At 42.1% G+C, this 15,838-nt stretch overlaps 1 protein-coding gene across 4 annotated transcripts in view; it reads left to right on the forward strand.

The window, feature by feature from the left end:
- The first annotated feature begins 15,131 nt into the window (after window positions 1-15,131).
- ACTR3B (ARP3 actin related protein 3 homolog B) overlaps window positions 15,132-15,838 on the forward strand; it is a 41,518-nt gene continuing 40,811 nt past the window's right edge. For 3 of the 4 annotated variants that reach the window (XM_011377567.2, XM_023521793.1, XM_023521792.1), the window contains exon 1: window positions 15,132-15,143. The gene's annotated coding sequence lies outside the window, so the exon portion shown is untranslated. The remainder of the gene's footprint in view (window positions 15,144-15,838) is intronic. The other variant, XM_011377569.2, reaches the window with a different exon arrangement.

A 15,838-nucleotide genomic window follows, 5' to 3' on the forward strand; every position in this document is an offset into this window, starting at 1 on the left:
CCACACAGAGAAAGCAGGTGTTCAGCATAAACTGCATTGTTTGTGTGGGTTAGGCGCGGGAACGGTGGCGACGCCATTCCCCATGACATGAGTTCCCATGTTCAGCCTGAGGCAGAGCTTGCAAGCAGGCCTTTCGAAGGACAGCGGTCTTAGGCCTGTGAACTCTTTCTGCACCTAGGCTGTTAACTTACCTTTACGATTTAAGTTGCAAATACATTTCCCTATGTATCATTTGTCTTTGGCCGGGCAAAGATTTTTTTAAAGCAGATTTATTTATCTTTTCCTTATCGCTTCTGGATTTTGAGCCATAGTTACACGGTTTTTTCCCCCCCGTTTTCATATTTTATGTTTTTTTTTTTAATGGTTTCATTTTTTCATTTAAATCTCTCATCCACTTGGAGTTTATCCTGGGATATGGTATGAGGAATGGACCTAGTTGGAGCCAATTCTGCCTTTTTTTCCTCTTGGCTATCCCCTTTATCTCAACATCATTTATGAAAATCAAGAAAATCAAAGCAGTGCTTGAATTTGCCGCCTTTACTGTGTACTAAATTTGTGCAATCATGTTTATTTCTGGCTTTTGTTTTGTGTGCATTAATCTGTCTATGCATGCACTAGTACCACAGAGTTTTAATTGCCAAGGCTTTATGATAATTTACTATCTAATGGGGTTGGCCTTCCCTGCCCATCCTTTTTTTTTTTTTTTTAAAGTGTTTTTCCATCTATTCGTGCTTGTTGTTCCTCCAAATGAACTTTGTAATCCACTTCTCTAGTTCTGTGGGCAGAATCGCCTGATGGCACTTTTATTTGGATTGTATTGCATTTCTAAGTTAATGAGGACCATTAGTCTCCCCATCAAAGAAATGGTCTATCTTTCCCTTCGTTCAAGTCTATTTTGTGTCTTAGGAATACTGTGTCTATCTCAGGCAGATTTCTTGGGGCGTTTACACCTAGGCATGTGATTTTCTTTTCTGCTGTCATAAATGATATCTTCTCTTTCATTATATTTTGTTTTTCTTGAATATATTATAACTATTTTTGTGTTAATTTTATAACCTGCTACTTTACAAAATGCCCTTACTGTTTGCATGAATTTTTTCCTTTATCTTTAGGGTTTTCCAGACACAAAATTTTGTCATTGACAAAGATTGTTTATCCCCTCCTTTCCATTTCTAGGGCTCTCTAATTGCCTTTTTTGGGGGATGGGGGTAAGGGGGACATACTGAAGTTGCCATTACCTCCAAAATAATGTTGACTACTAGTGGAGTTAGTGGGTATTATTCTTTTGTGCCTTTCCATAGCGGGATAGCTTCTGGTATTTCTAAAAGGCGTTGGGCTGCTCTCTATGTGGATACATACGTACACATATGTATGCAAACATATGCATGTATACATGTGCATGTGTGTATAGCAGGTGAAGAAAGTAGCCATCAGTTTCTGTTTTTTGGAATGTTAAAACTTGAATGGGTGTTGGATGTTGTCAGCTGTCTTTATCACAAATGGAACATGTGGTTTTTTTCCTTAGCCAGTTCGCATGATGAATCGTATTAATGGATTTCCTGATAGTGAACCACTCTTGCTGTCTGACATAGTCCCCAGCTGATCGTGATGCATTATGTTTTGATGTGTAGTTAGATTATGTTCATGTTTTATTTAGATGTTTGTATCAATATAAGTGTGTGTGTGTCCTCTTCCTGGAACTCCTGTTATTCACGTGTTGAATTTTGGGGCTGTTTCTCTGATTTTCTTATCTTTTCTCTCTTGTTTTCCATCATTTTGTCTCTTTTCTTCTAGAGTATTCCTTACTTCGTCTTCTGGCCCTTCTCTTTAGTTTTCATTTTTGCTCTAAATTTTTAATTTTCAAGTGATCTTTTTGTTTTTTAAATGTCCTTTTTGAATAGTATCTTATTCTTGTTTCTTCGATATAATATCTTCTCATAAAATATTGATGATATTGGGGGGTGTGTATGTGTGTGTGGGGGTGTGTGTGGTGGGCTTTTCCCCTACAGTTCCTATTTCCTCCAACTTGATTTTCTGATGTGTTTTCATCTCTGTATTTTCATGATTGAGGCTTTTCTCACGTCAGTCATTTCTGGATGCCTTTTCATGATTAAAAGTCAGAAAATTAAAGAGCTATTGGATGGAACCTCTGAATGTGTTGATTTGGCTTATTGATTTTGAGCTTCACCAAGGGCCATAGAGGCTGGGTGTTTGTTGGGGAATTTTCTGGTGTCAGGGGCTTTAGGTTTTGGAGGATGCTGGGGTCAGGGAGGAGGAGATGCCCAGCAGTGTGGGGCAGGGAAGGGGAGTCTCAGCCAGGGCCCATGTTTCGTGCCCTTCAGTCCCAGCTCCACATGTCCTGGGCCGCAGCCAAGCCTGTGAGGGTCACAGTGCGTGTGGCTGGTTCCCAGCCCGCTGCTTTCCTCGTCCCTCTGATTCTCCACTCCCCAGGGCCAGTTTTGCTATTGCCCCTTCTTCTTTTCTCCATATTGTTTTGGTTAACATTTTTTAAAAATCATTTTTTTTTGGTTTTCGTGAGGCTTTGGGACAGAGTGAAATTAGATGTTTAGTTTGCCATTTTCACCTGGAAGTCAGTGTTCACTTGCTAATGCTTGAAATTATATTTATCAAACATAGAGCAAAAAAACCCGCTGCCTGTAGAAGGAGGAATGGACAAATATATTAGGTAATGTAAAATTTACAGATCAAATAGACAGAAGGATATTGGATTTAGGTGAAATAACAAATTGAATGTACATATTGAACAAACTGAGACCATGCTTTTCTATTCAGCAACCCAAGGAACGTTTGAAGAACATGATCACATATTAATTTACATCGTACAGTGTGAGAAGTTTGTAGTATTTAGAAATCTCATTAGAATCTAGGGATGATTTTAGTCTTATCAAAACCATATTCACAGGCATGGTCACATTTTGTTTAACTGAGGTAATCTTAAGAGGGAGTAGAGCTGTTCTGGTTGAAGTTTGGGGTTTGAGACTGGGCCTCAGAAGGGTCTCAATCAAAAGGACCCCCCTGCAGTGATCGTTAGAAACATACTGTTCGAACAGGTGACATTTCCACTTTCTAACATGTTAATTGCACTTAGTTGTCACCTTCTGTTCTAGACAAATGGTTGTAGGAGGAATTTCAACTATATATCAGTATGTTGAGTTGACAGCAGTCAGAGTAATTCTGACTGGAAAGTTCTGCTGTGGAAAGGTAGTGGCATTTAACAGGAAGAGTGGAAAGCCTTGCACAAGGACCGTTTAAAATGTTTGGGTCAAATAAGGATCGACTTCCTGTATTTACAGAAGGAGATGTTGGAAGATACGACTAGGAGGTGGGTAGGAGGCAGAAATGGGGTAGGTGGGTGTAGGAGTGGGAGCGAACCTTCTTGATGGATATCTTTTTATAATGTTTTGAAGTTTGAACTATGAGAACATATTTGTTTAAAAGGCAGCGTTGTAACTATTGGTATTGCTTAATGCAGCTATTAATTCTGTTTCCATATCTGTCTTGATGTCCATATAAAAAAAGGTTTCAGGTCCAGGGATGCAGGGAAGGTGGCATTGAGTTGAGAATCCGGCTGGCAGTTGGTAAGCATAGTTCATGTATTTCTGAGAATGATGTGTGCGTTTACCATGCTGGCTGCCCTTTTTGGAAGATGGTGTTCAAATAAACAAACAAGAAACCAGAGGCTTTTAGTGTAAAAGTTTGTGGTCTTGATTCTTTATGTACACGTGTGTTGGATCCACATAGGACTGTAAGAGAAACGATATGAAAATTAAGGACAGCCAGGGACTCCTTCAGGTAGAAACTATGAAAGATATCATTCAGGAAAATAATTGGTAGATTTGAGTACCTAAACTGTTGAAACTATTATGTTTCAGAAAACGTTTAACTGAAGGTAAACAACAAACTGGGAAAAGTTAGTGCTCTATAGGAGCAAGCATTAGTATCCTCAGTATGTAAGAGTTCACACAAATTGGTGATACTAAAACTCTAGTAGAAAAACTAAGGGCAGTTCATGGAAGAAACGCAGATTGCTAGTACACAGCAAATAACATTGATTGGTAAAATCAATAAAATTATTTAATAACGAGACCTCTTTACTTTTCCAATTAAGAAATATTTTTCAGAAATGGTAACATTAACAGTGAGGTAGGGATTGTTATTATTCACCTTTTACAGATGTAGACATTGAGGTACGGAAGGGTTAAGGTACTTGCCTAAAGTTGCATCGCTAATGCTACATTCTGAGCCAGCATGGTGGGCCCTGTTATAAAATATGCCCTCACTTAATAAAATACATACCGTTTTGCAACTACTTTCAAACTGTATTATACATCTATAGATGGCAATAACATAAACCTGCATTTTCAATGGTCGTATGGCATTTTATTGAATGATTATATTTAATATACCCTCTCTTGATGGCATTCGAGTGTTTCCAGTTTTTGTTGTTGTCTCGGTATTATCATGCTGTAAGGAACATTTTTTTGTGTGTATCTTTGTATACGTGTAAAAGTGCTTCTGTGGGGTAAATTCCTAGAATTGTGCTATTTGGACCGTAGGGCACATGCATCTGAAATTTTGACAGATAGGGCAAAACTTCCCCTTATAATAACTCTTCGACCTTTACTACACACATGTATAATTTACCACCATCTCCTTCAGTATTGGCCCAGATTTTGAATGGTTTTGCATTAAATTTATAGGTGGATTTAGTGATACTTGAGGTTTCTTTTAAAACTGTCGACTCTTCCTGTGTGAGTACGATTCGTTGCCGCTCATTTGCTTGTGTGCGGAGAGCTCCTCACGCACATCGCACAGACTGCTGTTGAGGGCGGTGTTGTTCCGTGTCGTCGTGTGTGTCGAGTGAGTGGGATCTTTTCATCCGGTGGGCAGGCTTACTTGTCATTTAGGTAGGAATGTTGTTGGGTTTTGTCTCTTTCATTAGTGACTGGTCATCTTACTGAATTCCTATTGCTTTTAGTTTTTCACTTAAATTTCCTTGGATATTCCAGGTGTATAATTATGATTTAGAAATAAATTTTTGTTCTCCTCCTTCCTAGTATTATTCCATTTATTTAGTTTGTGATTTGTGTTTTCTTCTTCTTCCAAAACAGTATTAAATGAGAGTCATGCTAGTGCGACTCCTTGGCTTCATTCTGACTTTAATAGGGATGATTCTAGGTTTTGACTATCTTTTGATCTAGAGACCATCCCCTCCCCACCCCCCACCGCCGTCATCTCCTAAGAAGTAAGTGTTTTTGTTTGGGGTCTCGTTTTTTTCCCCACTACTAGATTGAGCCTTTTTTTTTTTTAACCACATTTTAATTACATAAATATATTGACTTGAAAAGTGTTTACTACATTTTTCATAGACTGCCGAAGCACAGTTTTCTAAATAAGACAGAATTGGTACATTTGAGTCCTTTCTTCTGAGCTCTGACTAGTATTAAAGTCCAGCATCATAGGTGCATTCTGTTTGGCAACGTGCTAGGTGGTAGGCGATTTCGTTGGATCGTGAGCATGAGGGTGGGAAGCTTGCACTGTATAAACGCTTCCCATGCAGTGTGGTGTAGTCGGTGCTTCCCAAGCTGGCCGGCCTTCAGAACCATGGGCAAAAGGACTGGAGGCGCTTAAAGAATAGATGCCCAGGTACCTTCTCTGTGATTCTGGGACAGGCCCTGGGAACCTGTAGCTCAGAAGCTTCCCACATGGTCTAACCAGCCCCTTGTCCTGGAAGCCTACCCAGGTGATCTTAAAGGTGCCTGGGGGTAAGCATTAGGCCATACTGCAACAAAAAACTCAATTTGAAATCGTGTTTCTAATGGGCAAACATTGTGTGAAACATTTTGAGTACCAGGGTCCCTCCCCGCTGCCCCCAATCCTCATAATGTGCCTGCTACATAGTTTCCAGCCAGCAAACTCCTTGTAATAAAGATGCTTCTTTGTTTCCATAAATGGTGTCCTGAACACTCTCCATATTTAAGAGTTGTGTTTTTCTTGTTTCTTCTGCTTTCTGTTCTTTTTGTAGTTGAGCCGTTGCGTTGTAAGGTCCTCTCCAGTGGGGCGTGCGGTCCAGCCTTGGATTGTCCCAGCAGATTCTCCTAGGTCACAGGTGCAGCGTTCTACCCAGTAGGTTCTCACCGAAGTTTGGGACGAGCCTGTGTTGACAAAGATTTTATTAAATAATGTTTCTTTAAAAAAAAAAATATAGTTAAATGTTCATTATGTTGTGATTATTCAAAGGAAAAAACTTCAAGGGCATTCGAAGTGATCTGAATAGTTGGTGCTTTTGCCAATGTTTTTAGTGATTTTAGTTTTACTAGGATGGTAAGCGAAGATTGACTAGTAAGTTATTAATACATAAGAACATTAATATAATGTAATGTTAATTTGCCTCAGTCATGAAAATCATTGTTTGCTAATGTTACCGCTAAGGTACCCGTGCGACACTGCCAGGGGCCTGCGCTGAAGGCTGGCCGTGGGACGCTGTCCCTCACGCAGCTGCTGCCAAGTGGCATGATCTGTACCCAGCTGAATCTCAGAGCTGTGGCCTCGAAGTGCTCCAGTCCATTTGTGCAGCCTGACCTTTGTTGCCACGGGCCATCGTTTATGATTCCAGGGCACAAAACTTTGGCACGCAGATGAGACAGTTGCTGAAGGACATCTGGTATCTGCTTGGTTCACTGCCACCTCTGACAAATTAGTGTGTGTGGTGTAGAGTGGTGTACAGCAGAAAGACTAAATGACGTGACTAGGGACACGGACACACGTTAAAACAATGTCAAGATTTTAAATGAGGAAATATTTCAAACAGACAGGAAAATAATAGTAAAAATAATAACGAAAACGTAGATAATACTATTCTAGTGCTCTTTTTCTCTATTTATGTATTTTTATGTATTAACTCACTAACCGTATGAGATAGTTTGTGTTATTACCCTCATCTTACAGATGGAGAAACTGAGATACAGACAGGTAAAGTAACTTACCTAAAGCTACATATTTAGCAAATGACAGAGCTGGGGTTTGAACTCAGGCAGTCTGGTGCCAGAGTGCATGATCTTCACCAGGGCAATGCACTATTGCCTTTCAGAAACACAGAAAGTCACGTAACAGTCAGAATGACACTTAGTGCCTGATTTTAATAAATGTTGGCATTTTACTATATATTTTTTTTTTTGAATAACCCTATTACACAAAAATAAGTGTTTTCTCGGTAGATCGTACTAGACAGTGTCTTTGGTCTTTTCTGGTCTCATCAGGTTGTTCCTCAGCATGCCCCCTTCCAAACACTGGTCCTCCCCAGCAGCCTGACCTCTGGAAAGCACTCATTCAGCAGATGTTTATGGAGTGTTTGTTCATGTGCCATGTACTGTGCTGGGGTGCAGATCCAGTCAAGAAAAGGAACTCCATTCTGCTCACCATGCAACTGAGAAAGTTAACAGCGTGGGAAGGTGGACTTATTTAAGCACTAGGTGCATGTATTTTGGGGGCCTGTTAAAAACACAGACTTAGATGTGATGATTTTAGTGATTTCCGGCCTGCTTTTTGGGCCCTGTAGGCTTCTTTAGCCTTGGGACAGTAATTCAGTTTATCTATATTTATTGTCTGGAATATACTCCAGAAAGATGGCTGAGTTGGGGAAGATCTGGAATTTTTAAAGTTCAGTATATGTTGCCCTTCTTCTGGAAAGCCCCTGGGCTTCGGGTTGGCTTTGAACTCTCCTTGTGGGTCCACTGAGCCCTGGAGCCGGAACTCGGCACACTTGCACTTGGGGATTGTGGAATAGGGGAGGCCCTCAGATAGACGTTGCCTTGTGGAAACTCCCCGTGGCCTGATTGGTCTCCAAGCCTGGCCTGGCCCAGGCCTTTGGGGCACCAAGACCTCGGGTCCCTGGAGACTGAGCAGCAAGTTGTTATTTAAGTGGAGCCGACTTGCTTTTTGTGTCTTTCCAAACCCTATTCATTCATTATATGTTCAAAAGTTGTAAAATTAACGTATAGCAAATTATATTTAAAATTATAAAGCTTATTTATTAGCATCTGGACTACATCGAAACACTTAGTATCAAGCATCTCGAAAGAATGTGTAAAATCGCGTGAATTGATAACGTGGCGTCCGACACTGGCACTGCCAGCCGGCGTTCTCGCTCCCTGGAGCCGGTGCTCATTGTGCAGACCTCGCCCTTCCGTCCAGCAGCCGCGTCGGAAGGGAGGAGCACACGCGTCCTCTCGACTTCTCATTTCCAGCAGATGGCTCTGGGGGGTGGTCCCGCCCCCCCACCTCTTTTTTTATTTTTTTTATTTTTTTTAATTTTTGTTAATTTTAAGAGATTAGCAAATGACTTTGGAACAGATAGTATTTTGGCATTCATTTCAGTTAAGACTTTTGGAATCTATCATCAGAGGATCTTGACAGAAAGTGGGCTCGTTCTAGAATGAGCCGATGCAGACACGCCCCTGTCAGAGCCTCGGGAGGCGGCAGTAGCTGTTTCTAGACATATGCCACGACATTTTAAGGAAATTATGTCATTGTTTTCTAACCCCGCTCCCCAAAAGTTCGAGAAGTTCAAGAAGTATGTGCACTTCCCTGAGAGCCGGCTCTGGAAGTGGCGCCTGCGGATTCGGATTCGGATTCGGATTCGGGCCCTCTGTTTTCTCACTTGCAAATGAGGGATAATGTTTACTTTCTTCACAGGGTTTTTATAAGGATGAAGAGTGTAGAAGCCCTTTTACAGTTATTAGAGATACGCAAATGTAGTTTATGTGTTCATATATGTGTCCAAGAATTTTCCCAATAGAAAGAAGCATGATACTTTACATTTTTGTAACTGCTTGCTTATCTGAAATTAGTGTTTGATTCTCAGTCATCACAAGTTTTTTTTTTTTTGAATTTCAAGGGAATATTTTGAGGCTTGATACTTTAGGACTTGGAGAGCATATAATAAAAGACGTTAGTTAGTGAGCTCTGGAGGGAGAGTATTGTTATCTAAACCTCTGTTGATGACTTTGTGCTTTTAGGTACACCAAGCTTGGCTACGCAGGCAACACTGAGCCACAGTTCATTATCCCCTCATGTAAGTAAAGCTCCACCCTCGGGCTCGTAAGGGTTGTCTTCTCAAAACTGTTCTAAGCGTCCTAATTCTGTTTTCCAAGCTCCATTCACTTACTGCCATCTTCTTTTAGAAGATCGTTCTGGGTACTGGGGAGGGTCGTTTATTTTGACACCTAGCTCCTGCATACTGCTATTGGCTGTAGCTGTGACCTGAAATTGCTACTCCCCCCCCACCGCCCCCAATTTTCATGTGCTTTGATTCTCTGTTGCAGCCTTTGTCACTGTCCTTGGAGTTTCGCTAGGGTGGTTCGTAGGGGCCTTTCATTCAGTCATAAGTGTCTGAGCTATTTAGAGGGAGTATACGTCATTGTGTAAGGTTAATTCACAATTTTTAAGTAAGTACAGGTTTATTAGCAGCTTTGCGGCCTGAACATCCAGTGTGCTCACTAGTTGCTCTATTGAAAGATTTTTTTTTTGGACTTGAGAGGCCTAATGACTTTATTGTTTCTGGAAGTGTTGTTTAAATCTTGTTTAAATCTTTTTTTTTTAAATCTTTTTTTTGTTTAAATCTTGGTCAGTAGAGGATGATAAGCTAAAAGGAAGCAGTGTCCTCACATTCGGGCAGGAGTGCGTCCTGCCCTGTCTTTATTTCCCACAGGGGCCTCCAGGGCGAGGTCGGTTGTTCACTGGGTGGAATTCTTCTCTGGCACTGTTTAAACTCTGGGTTATTATTTGGAGAGTAGGTGCATCAGTTAGAGCGAAGTGAAACTCTGCCTCCTAAGTGTCGCTCTGCTGAGATAAGTTGTGGTCTTAGGAATCGCTGTTTTGGGGCTGGTGCCTTGGTACTGGGAAGCTCTTGTGTCTGGTATGGGACGTGGGCGGCTTAGGACAGCTGGAGGGTGGGGGCTTGGTTGGTGTTTGAATCAGGGGAAGGTGAGAGACTTGTTGGTGAGCACGTGCATTCAGATCCCGGGACGCGTGCCCAGACCCCCTGCGAGTGTTAACGCTCCTCACCCCGCTTCCTTGCTGGCTGGGTACCTGGTTACGGCTTTGATTTTCCAGGTCTGAATACCCTGATACCGTTGATGGCGTGTCCTCGACAATAGGCATGATTGGTCTGCTGCGTCCTCGTTTTAAATCCCTAATTTGGTGTGTTGGTTCGCCAGGGCCGCCATAACCAACCACCACAGACTAGACGTCTTAAACAATAGAAATTTGTCACAGAGTGGAGGCTCAGAGTTCAAGATCAAGGTGCCATCAGGCTTGGTTTCTGGGGGGCTGCTCCTTGGCCTGCATACGGCACCTTCTTACTGTTCCTCACGTGGCCTTTCTCTGTCCGTGGCCGAGAGACACGACACGTCTCTGGTGTCTCTCCCTCTTCTCATAAGGACACCAGTCCCATTGGATGAAGGCCCCACCCTTGTGACCTCCTTTAACCTTGCTAGCTCCTCGAAGCCTTGTCTTCACATGCAGGCACGGTGGGGTGAGGGCTCAGACCCATAAGGGTTGGCGTTCTGTGGGGTACATCAGTCTCTTGTGAATTTTATTATTGTGAATGTCCCAGAACGTGATCATTCCATGCCGAATTGATAAACTGGACTTCCTGACTTTTCGGAGCACGCTGGATTTTAACCTTGTTCAGTGCAGCAAGGCTGAGAGGCCGACCTTGCACCCTGCGCTTTAACGCTCTGGCATTTAAAACTGCCAGCAGCGTCCAGGTGTCTGCGCCGTTTACCTTGTGGTTAGTAGGGCGGGAACCGAAGCCGCTTATTAGCGGGTTTCTCTCGCTGTCTGAGGCACGGCAGCCCTCAGGCCTCGGCCGTGGGAACCTTTGCAGAGCAGAAGCTAGGAAGACAGTGAAAAACAAACTTTAACACGATTTCGTCTTGTAAATACCTAAAGACAGACAGAGCACCCCGGCGTGTGTGCAGCCCTCCTTTACTCCTTCCCCCCCGCCCCCCGTCCCTCGCTCTCCCCTATCTGGTGGGTACTTACTGTACCCAGTCTGTGTGTGAGTCCGTTACAGATACCAGGATACAGTAACCACGTGTGTCATTGTTTTGTGAGTTTAAACATTTCCAAAACATATCATGCAGCGAATAACTTTCTGCATTGTTCCTTTGAAAAAAGTCTCAGTACTGTGTTTTGTTAAGATTTATCAGTGTTACAGCGTACACATCAAGACCAGCATTCTTACATGTGTGTCTACAACAATTTCTTCTTCATTTTGGCATTTTCCCATCATCTCTGTTATACACATGGTGCGGGAAGTATCTCCTCCTTCCCACGTGCTAGCTTCCCAGGAGAAAACGCAGAGAAAGGGCAGGGTTTCCTCGTCCAGGTGCGCAGCTCTCCAGCGCGTCAGGTACTTCCGTCCCCCGTCAGCCGTGGGTGAGCGTTTCTGTTTCTGCACGTCCCCGACACAGCTGATACTGTTGGACTTAAATTTGTGCCAGTCTGATGGATGTAAAATGACGTCTCATTGTATGTTTGCGTTTTGCTCATTACTGGTCAGTCAGGCACCTCTCACTGCATGTTCATCTCTTTGCTACTTTTCTGTTGCACTTTTGGCCTTTTTGTGGAGTTACTCTTTGCACACTCTGATACAAATTTGTTACCTGTATCGTCTCTAACATCTTTTTAAAATAATCTTTTTATTTGAAGTTAATTTTTTTATAGAGTCAAATTTGTCAGCCTTCTTTTATAAATTGTTTCTGTTTTTTAAAAACGCGTATCTACTCCAAAGGCATAAGACTTTCTATATAAGTTTATTGTTTTTAATACGGTGTGAGAGTTAATTTTGTTTTCCAAATGGAAGGCCAGTTGTCCCAGCACCCGTCACTGAAGAGTGTGTTCCAGTGTGACACGCCTCTTCAGCGGTAGGGAGGTGCCGTGCGTGCCTGGGGACAGTCCTGTGTTCCTGTTTTGTCTCATTCCTGCATTTGTCATCTCTGCTCCGGATTCGCACTGTCTTAAGTACGGTTACTTTAGCGTGTGTCTTGATCTTCCTCCTTTCTTTCTCAGAATACCCTTGGCTATTCTTAGGGCCTGACTTTGATAAATTTCGGAATCAGTTTAAAAAGCCTGTGAAAAATTATAATGATTAGAGACACATTAAATTCGTAGATTATTTTGGGAAAAATTCGAAATCTTTACGAATTGAATTTTCCTTTTCATGAATATGGTATATGTTTTATTGTTCATTCATGTCTCATGTTTTTCAGTAATGTTTTGTAATACTCTTCAAAAAGCTCTTAACACTTCTTTTGCTAGATTTATTTTTAGGTAACTTTATGTTTTCTTGTTGCTGTTGTGATTTTTTTAGAATTAAATTTTCTAATTTAATTCTAATTTCTAATTACTGCCAGCATATGGGAGAAATGCCGCTGAGTTTTTAAGTTGTTTTTGAATCCAGCGACATCTCTGACCTGTCTGATCTGTTCTACTAGCCTGCAAATTCTTTTAGCTTTCTGTGCAGAATATTGTATTAACTGCAAATAATAGTTGTTTGTCTCTTCCAGTCCCACTTCTTCATGTTTTTCTTGGTCTCGTTGTTCTGGATAGAATCCCTACCACAGTGACTAGGATGGGAAGTAGCAGGTGCTTTTGTCTTTTTGACTTTGGGGATGCTGGCTTAGCATCTTGCTGGTGATTGCTGTGGGTCTTTGTGGAAACACCTTTTGAATGATTACAGTGGCCTTCCATTCCTGGTTTACTAGGAGCTTTTTTGTTTTTATTTTTTTATTAGATCGTGAATGGATATTGACATTTCAGATTTTGTATATCTGTTGAGATGATCATATGGTTTTGGACATTTAAGGCTCTAATATGATGAATTTTGTTAATTATTTTCAAATATTAAACAGCCATTTATTTCATTCTTGAGATAAACCCTTCCTGGTTATGAAATACCAAGTAGCACATGCTGAATTGTATTTGCAAATATTGATTTTGGAGTTTAGGAATTTATTTGTAAATATTTTTCACATCAATGTTCAAAAGTGAGATTAGATTGGTCTATAATTTTCCTTGTTTTCGTCTGGTTCGTATGTCAAAATGATACTGGCTTTATAAAACAAGTTTGTTAGCTTTCTTTTTATATTCTCTGGAACAGTTTGTATAAGTTAGGAATTATTTATTTCTTGAAGATTTAGTAAAATATGTGACATTCTTTTGGGAAATACACTATATACATGTATATGTGTGTATATATATACATATACATATATGTATATTTTAAATTACCATTGTCAACTGCTGTAGCAGGTGTTCTTTAGCTACAGAACTTGAATCTAAATCTTTAGATGCACTTTTCCTCACAGATGCTCTCCCTGATAATCTTGCTCAGATCTGCCCTCTGAGGAGTGGTTAGCATTTGGGAAATGGTCTGTCTCTTTTGGCGACATACATTCTATACTCATTTTTTCTTTAATCTGCAGAATGTATACATTGTTATTTATTTAAAGTTTAATCTTGTTTGTTTTGATTCATCATTACAGACAATTGAGGCGTTTTTTAATGTGTTTAAATCACTTGCAAACTGTTTTGTCTTTGAAATATTTTATTTTGAAATAATTTTGGGCTCACGGGAAGTCGTTCCATCGCATGTCGTTATATAGAGTACAGTACCGAGACTAGGAAACTGACATGGGCGCAACGCCTGTGCAGTGAGTTCGTTCTGTTGCCTGTGTAGATCCCTGTAGCCACCTCTGCAGTCAGGACGTAGAATTATTTCGTCACCACAGAGATGTCTGCTGTGCTACTTCTTAAGTACATTTGCTTGCCTCCCCTGTTCCTGACGGTTGGCAACCACTCATGTTTCCAGCACCATCCTTTTGTTATTTTGATAATGTCATGTGAGCGGAATCATACAGTATGTGCCTTTCGAGATGGGTTTTTTCACTCGGCAAGCTGTTGCCCGTATCGATAGACTGTTCCTTTGTACTGCTGAATAGTATTCCAGCTAATGGATGTGTCACAGCTGGTTTAAACCTTTGTCTATTGAGGGGCATCTTGGTTATTTCCAGCTTCTAGCTATTACGAATAAAGCTGTTGCGAACACTCGGAACAGGTTTTTGTGTGGATGTAATTTTTCATTTCTCAGGGGGAATAACTGTGCAGCAGTTGCTAGGTTGCACGGGAGGTCTGTGTTTAGGGTTTTTCAGAAACCGTGGGAACTTCCCCTCTTCCGTGGCAGCGGCTGCTTTTGGTTCTCGTGCGTCTGGTCCGCGGTGCTCTGCGTGGGCGGCAGGTGTACGCAGGTGTGTGCGCCCAGGGGCTGGCGGCCACATACGCCGGTTCCTCAGCCCTGCGTCTTAGAGGCCCCTCTCCATCGTCCACGCAGAACTGCTTCATTCCGTTTCCCGGCTCCGTGGTGTTCCGTGGCGCGGAGGTGCCACGTACTTGCAACCAGTCGGGGCGCCTGAGCGGCGCTTCCACTCTCTTTCCATCCTTGTTCTTTGCCTCTTCGTGTCCTCCGTCGCTTTCTCGTCTTCTCTGTTTGCACCTGCGCCAGGGTTCTGTTGTGTGCTGTGGGGCGCTGCAGATGCCTTTCTGAGAAGGAGGATTCACGTTCACTCTCAGAGCCGTGTCGCTGTTCTTCATGTGTCATAAATTGGGGATTTCAACGAATCTACTTTTGCAGAGAATTGTGTATGATCACTAATTCGTTATAAAACTGATGAAGATGAGTTTAGGGGAATTCAGACTATGACGCAGGGATTAGGAATTCAAATGGAAAATGGAATCTTTGCAAAGTTTTTCACCTTTCATTAGACGATAAATTTTGGAGTGAAGTTTTATATAATAATTTGCTACTAAGTATATTCCCAAATATCAAGGTTAATAAGCACTTATTAAAATAACGTATCAGGAAACGGTAATATTTTTACATAATACAGTTCTTTGATTACTATGCTTATTGCAACAGATATTAGCCAGCAGCCTCCTAGGTCTTCTTTTTAATGGGAAGTCATTTTTTTTTTTTTTGTAACAGGACTGAAAATACATTTTAAATTTATCTCATGCAGTTTTATTAAAGTGACTTAAGAGCATGCAGGCATTATTTTTTAGTTAACTCTCCTTCCGTATTTTTAATTTTGTCTCCCTCTGTGTTGTATTTTAAAACTGGGGACCTATTGGCATATACTCCAAGAGCATTTCGTTGACTGTCTTGAGGAATTTTTTCTCAGATGAGACAGAAATTACTATGCAGCTTCTGTCAGTATTAAAAGCAGACGAGCCGAATTTCTCGTGCTGTACTGAAGGTGATACTCGACATAGCTGGTCTCTGTATTGTTTTATATACCCATCGACGTGTCTTTTTCGTGAACGCTCTCTACCCCAGACACAGCCCTAATGCTGAAGATTTACTCATGTTGTCTTTTCTTGGTCATTCAAATAACTGTGGCCAGTGGCGGAAGTACCCCGCTTTCTTTTGGAAGGTATCGCCATCAGAGAGTCGGCCAAGGTCGTCGACCGAGCGCAGCGGAGAGTGCTCAGGGGCGTCGACGACCTGGACTTCTTCATCGGGGACGAGGCCGTGGATAAGCCCACCTATGCCACCAAGGTGGGCTCCGGGGGACCCGCGTCCCGCCGAGGCTGGGAGGGGCTGGCAGGAGGCGGGGCGCGGAGCGGCGGCCGTGGGTGGCGGGCGCTTTTCTCGGGTGCAGAGAGAGGCTCGTCGCCGCTGGAAGGGGTGCGTTCGCGGTGGGGGGTCCCGCAGAGTCACCGAGCCCGGGGCGCAGGGCGACGTCCGGCGAGCTCT

Source organism: Pteropus vampyrus, unplaced genomic scaffold, assembly GCF_000151845.1.
Source record: "Pteropus vampyrus isolate Shadow unplaced genomic scaffold, Pvam_2.0 Scaffold316, whole genome shotgun sequence".
Lineage (NCBI taxonomy): Eukaryota > Metazoa > Chordata > Mammalia > Chiroptera > Pteropodidae > Pteropus > Pteropus vampyrus.